Here is a 6,094-nt window from a genome sequence, read left to right as displayed (position 1 = left end):
AACTCGTTCTTTAATTCTATGGCTTGTTATTCCTCTCATTGTGTAATAGCAGACATGTCCGAAATTGTGGATTTTCTCTTTTCTAAGAGCACTGGGGACCTGAGCAGATCAACATGCCTGAGACCCTAACCCTTTTAATTTTCAGATATTGTATGATGGTCACAGTGTGCTGCTCGTGTTTTGTATCTCATTATCGTTTGGCTGCTAATTAAGGAAAAAGAAACAATTAAGGGGGCTGAGTCATCAAGAGCAGGTCAATTAAAATGAATTCAAAAGAAGTTAATTAGCAGCAAAAACAGGTCACTAATTAAGAAAAGGGTTGGAATGAAAACCTGCAGCCACTGCGGCCCTCCAGGACCAGAGTTGGGGACCCCTGATCTAAATGTACAAAAATGGCAATTTGTCACGTGGAAAAAGAAAGCCCACCAAGTCCTTTAGGACCACTTCAAGTCCACCAAATCAGAATCAGGTGTCCCAGCTGAGGTGCCGATGATGAGTCCCTCCTTAAGGAGTCTGCAGGTGGTCCTGGCTGACTTACTTTAGCTACAGATATCGAGGGTCTGCTGCTCTCTTTGTGACTGACATGTGTGGTGTCCTCCTGCCAGGATCACAAGAGCTCTCCATGGCCCTCAGAAAGAAGGTTCAGGATCCCTGCGAGTCTGTGAAGGGATTTAAGAAGATCACCAAATGATGTGAAATCAATCAATCCACCGCAAGGAAGATCAACGGCAAGTGGCGTCGGTTTCAAATGATTGTTTGGCTGGCCCAGCAAATTCAGCCCACAAGATGACCATTTGATACGAAAAGAAGTCTCCAAGAGCCCTGGAATTTCTTCTCAGGATCTGCAGGCTCCTCTTGGAAAAGTTGGTGCCAAAGATGGGTGCCAAGAAAAGCCTTGTCTGTCCAAAAAGAACATCAGAGCAAGGTTTGAACATCTGGGCCTGAGACTCTTCAACTTTGTTTGTTCTTGTGACCAAATCTCGCCCTTCTTATTGTCTTCAAGATGCACTCCATGATGATCGTCAGATTGGTCCCCGAATAAGAATCCTCGCAGAATATCACAGCGGATCAATGTAGATTGCTTAATCAGCCTGTTGTGACCCACCGTGACACACTTGGCAGGCCCGACGTGACCTGTCTCCATTGAATACAACGGTGACTCGCAACCCATGACACATGTGAGGTCCACGACCCATAGATCAAGGAAAGACCAGGCCTTCTGGAACAACGTGCTTTAGACAGATAATCAAAGAGTAACGGTAGACATGTTTGGTTTGAGAGGAATGTGGTGTACAAGGCGAAAGGCGACCCACTCGGGACCCCCTGCAGGTCAACGTGGAAAAGAGAATGAAAACAGAACTGAGCGTCATTATGAGCAATGCTGAACATGAAGAGACACAACAACATGGAGGACTTTCTGCCAACATATTCTTCAGCAAAAGTGTGTCAAGAAAAGCAACGGGGGCTTCCTTAATAGCAACAATGCTCTGCCTGTATAGCGCCTCACTGGGACCACCACTGACAAGTCAGGAGCTCTCTTCACTTTTACAGTTCTTGTGTGCATTTAGGATCAGGTTGTTGCTGTTTGTTCTAATAATAAAGTTCTATCTACTAATTTATTGTTTAAGTAGTTCCATTCATATCTGTCTAGCCAGCTATCTGTTAAATACTGCCTTTAATACTTATCTATCTACTCTATTATATAGTGCCTTACTGGTGCACCTTTATGTGGAGCACTTCATATCTTTCTGTCCATCTATCTATCGTTTATATAGCGCCTTTCATTTCTATCACTCCATCTATCTTGATTTTAATTAGTGCTCTTCATATCTATCTATCTTTTATATAGTGTCTTTCACCTCTATCTTTATTTTAAGTAGTGCCTTTCATTTCTATCCATCCATATTTCTTTTATGTGGTGTCCTTCATATCTACCTTTTATATAATACATTGCATTTCTATCATATAGTACCTTTCACATCTATTTTAAGTATTGCCCTTCATATCTATCTATCCATCTATCTTTTTTAAGTAGTGTCCTACATATCTTTCTGTCTTTTATGTAGTGCACTTCACATCTACCTTTTATATATACTTTACATTTCTGTCTATCTACCTATCCATTATATAGTGCCTTTCTCATCTATCAGTCTTTATTTTAAGTAGTGCCTTTCATGTCTATCTATTATATAGTGCCTTTCATTTCTATCCATCTATCTTTATTTAGCAACTACAGGGGGATAACACTGCTCTCGGTGCCGGGTCAGGTCCTTGCTAGCGTCGTCCTCAATAGGATCCGTGATCACGTGCTCACCTACCAGCGACTGGAACAGTCTGGTTTTACGCCTAAGAAGTCGACCATCGTCCGCATCCTGGCACTGAGGGTTCTCATGGAAAGCAAACACGAATATCGGCAGAGTTTCTTTGCAGCCTTTGTCGATTTTCATAAAGCGTTCCACTCAGATGATCAAGCTGCCCTGTGGGACATCCTGAGGGCTCGCGGGATCCCCTCGAGGTTGCTGGATATCATGGCCGGCCTGTACACTGGGACTGTGAGTGCTGTGCAGAGTGGAGGCAGGACCTCTGCATTTTTCCCAGTTGATTCTGGGGTTCGTCAGCGGTGTGTTCTGCTCCTATTCTGTTCAATGCTGGCATGGACTGGGTGTTGAGCAGGGTCATGGGGTCCAGCGGCTGTGGGGTATCTGTTGGTGAAGAAAGATGCATGGATCTTGACTTTACTGACGATGCTGTGATCTTTGCGGAGTCAATGGAGGCTCTGATCGGAGGTCTTGAGAGACTGAGTGAGGGGTCTGAGTGTCCTGGAATAAAAACCAAAGAGCCAGGCCTTTAATGACCTCTTGGACACGGCCATCAGCAGTGTGTCTGTCTGAGGAGAGAGTGTCGACCTCGTCATTGAGAGGTTTACTTACATCAGCAGTGACATTCATGACTCTGGTGACTCTTCCTATGAAGTCAAAAGACGGATTGGGAGAGCATGGGAGGGTCATGAGGTCGCTGGAAAGGGGTGTGTGTCGCTCCTGATATCTCTACAAAAGGACGAAGGTCCAAGTCTTTAGAATCCTGCTGCTTCCTGTCTTGCTATATGGTTGTGAGACATGGACGCTATCCACTGACCTGAGACGAAGACTGGATTCCTTCATGGGTGTCTCTTCAGAAAATCCTTGGGTGCCGTTGGTTTGACTTTGTGTTGCTCACGGAGTCCCGAATGAGGCACATGACCTGCATTGTGAAGGAGCGTCAGTTACGGCATTACGGCCGTGATTCGTGTTTCCTCGTAAGATCCTCATTGTTGGGGACTCGAGTGGATGGACCAGGCCAAGGGGTTGCCCACGTAACACCTGGCTTCGGCAGATAGAGGGCCATTTCCGGAGGATGGGACTGGACCGCATGTCTGCCTGGGGGGTTGCAAACCGGGATCCCGAGTTGTTTTGTTGTGTAGTGGGTGCGGCAACGTGCTGTACCAGTGCAGGCTCCCCAACTTGACTTGACTTATCTTTATTTTAATTAGTGTCCTACATATCTCTCTGTCTTTTATATAGCACCCTTCATATGTCTCTATCCATTATATAGTGCCTTTCATATCTGTACATCTATCTTTTTTATATAGCACCCTTCATATCTCTATCCATTATATAGTGCCTTTCATATCTATACATCTATCTTTTTTATATAGCACCCTTCATATCTCTATCCATTATATAGTGCCTTTCATATCTATACATCTATCTTTTTTATATAGCACCCTTCATATCTCTATCCATTATATAGTGCCTTTCATATCTGTACATCTATCTTTTTTATATAGCACCCTTCATATCTCTATCCATTATATAGTGCCTTTCATATCTATACATCTATCTTTTTTATATAGCACCCTTCATATCTCTATCCATTATATAGTGCCTTTCATATCTGTACATCTATCTTTTTTATATAGCACCCTTCATATCTCTATCCATTATATAGTGCCTTTCATATCTGTACATCTATCTTTTTTATATAGCGCCCTTCATATCTCTATCCATTATATAGTGCCTTTCATATCTGTACATCTATCTTTTATATGTAGCGCCCTTCATATCTCTATCCATTATATAGTGCCTTTCATATCTGTACATCTATCTTTTATATGTAGTGCCCTTCATATCTCTATCCTTCTGTACATCTATCTTTTATATGTAGTGCCCTTCATATCTCTATCCATTATATAGTGCCTTTCATATCTGTACATCTATCTTTTATATGTAGTGCCCTTCATATCTCTATCCATTATATAGTGCCTTTCATATCTGTACATCTATCTTTTTTATATAGCACCCTTCATATCTCTATCCATTATATAGTGCCTTTCATATCTGTACATCTATCTTTTATATGTAATGCCCTTCATATCTCTATCCATTATATAGTGCCTTTCATATCTGTACATCTATCTTTTTTATGTAGTGCCCTTCATATCTGTCTATCCATCGGTTCAATTTATCTATCTTTTTATTGCTCCTTTCCTACCTTTCAGTTTCATAATAATCATACAAGGGGGCTAATTCCTCCCCGGCCACTCTTCAGCGGTCCGTGTGACTTGTTCGCTATTCTTCTCATCAATTGCCACTAGTCGATTACAATTAAGAGAGGAATTTCCAGAGAAAAAGTTAATGATAAAGAAAATGAAAGTATTAATCAAACGGTAAAATATCCCACAAATATCCTGAAGTTCCTTCTAAACGTGTTTCTAACACAAGTGCGTTTTTCTGAATACGACATTAAAGGAGTAGCGCAGAGGGCCGCTGGTCGTAACTCGGCGTTGTAAAAAAGCTGCTGCGGCCACAGAGGGGACCGTCGGCTCTGCCTGCTGCTCAACGCTACTGCGGCGGCTCCACGTGTTGTCATTCCCCGTGCGTCCCACTAGATGGCAGCGTCTACTCGCAAGTCGGGACCTCAGGTGGCGGAGTCCTCTGCTTGTCGGACAAGCCGCCTGCCGACTGAGCGAGCGAGCGTGTGCGCGTGCGCAGCTATCGGCGTTCAGTGAGCTCATAAAGAGAGAGACCCCTAAGAGGAGCCCCCCCTGTAAAAGGGGAGGGTTGATTTGTCTGTTAAAACAGATTATACTGTGAACAGTTCGGGTTATGTCGTATCCTTTACGTATTCTTTTTGTGTCCGTGTTTTATTTACAGGCACACGTGATGAATATGCGGTCCATGTTACGTACACTCAGTGGCCACTTGATTAGGTTTGCCTGTCTGCTGGTGGTACCCGCAGGGCTGTCTTAATTTATGGGCACAGGCTTTACAGGGGTCCCCAATGTTTCTGTTGCCTGTGTATGTTTTCTGTTTTGCCATCAAAGAGGGGCCCCCGCACACTACTTTTCAGGGGGCCTATGATGCTGGTAAGACGGCTCTCGGTGGTCAGGACCCCTTTTATCCCCCAGAAGAGGCTCAGCTTTTTGAGGGATGGACTCAGGAAGATTCTTATGGGATGTTGGTCCATATTGACTTGAAAGCATCAGAGACCTCCCATTGCGCTCATAGGACGAGATCTGTGGGCCATTAAAATAAACTGAGGACCACGTCACGGTCTTGGAACAAACCTAAAAAGACGTGAGCTTCGTGGCATCATCAATTTGAAAAGGATGGACTGCAGCCGTAAAGGATGGGAATGGTTAGCAACAGCGCCATTCAGGTGACACAAGTTCTTAATGTGGGTCAAGAAGACCATCAGACTCCATTACAATGCCACCTCCATTCTGGAAGGATCCGCACGCCCACTCTGCTTACCGGACCATCTGCAGGTCACTGCAGGCACTGAGGGTCCTCAGGTGAGGTGACATTTTTGGAATCTTCAGACTGCCACTCTTGGTGATCACAGGCCCTAGAGGCTTGTGGGCAGCAGTGGACCCCAGAGTGATTTTCTGCTGCTGTAACCCATCCTCTTTGATCTCTGATGCATCATCAAGTGTTCATAAATGCCCTTGTGCCCACCACAGAGCTGCTACTGAAGGAGTTGTGGTCTTCATGACCATGTTTAGCCATTCTCCTCCACCTGAAATGACCACCTCATACCTGTAATTCAGCCTCAC

This window comes from Erpetoichthys calabaricus, chromosome 5, assembly GCF_900747795.2.
Source record: "Erpetoichthys calabaricus chromosome 5, fErpCal1.3, whole genome shotgun sequence".
Classification (NCBI taxonomy): Eukaryota; Metazoa; Chordata; class Cladistia; order Polypteriformes; family Polypteridae; genus Erpetoichthys; species Erpetoichthys calabaricus.
This window is presented reverse-complemented; position numbering follows the sequence as displayed.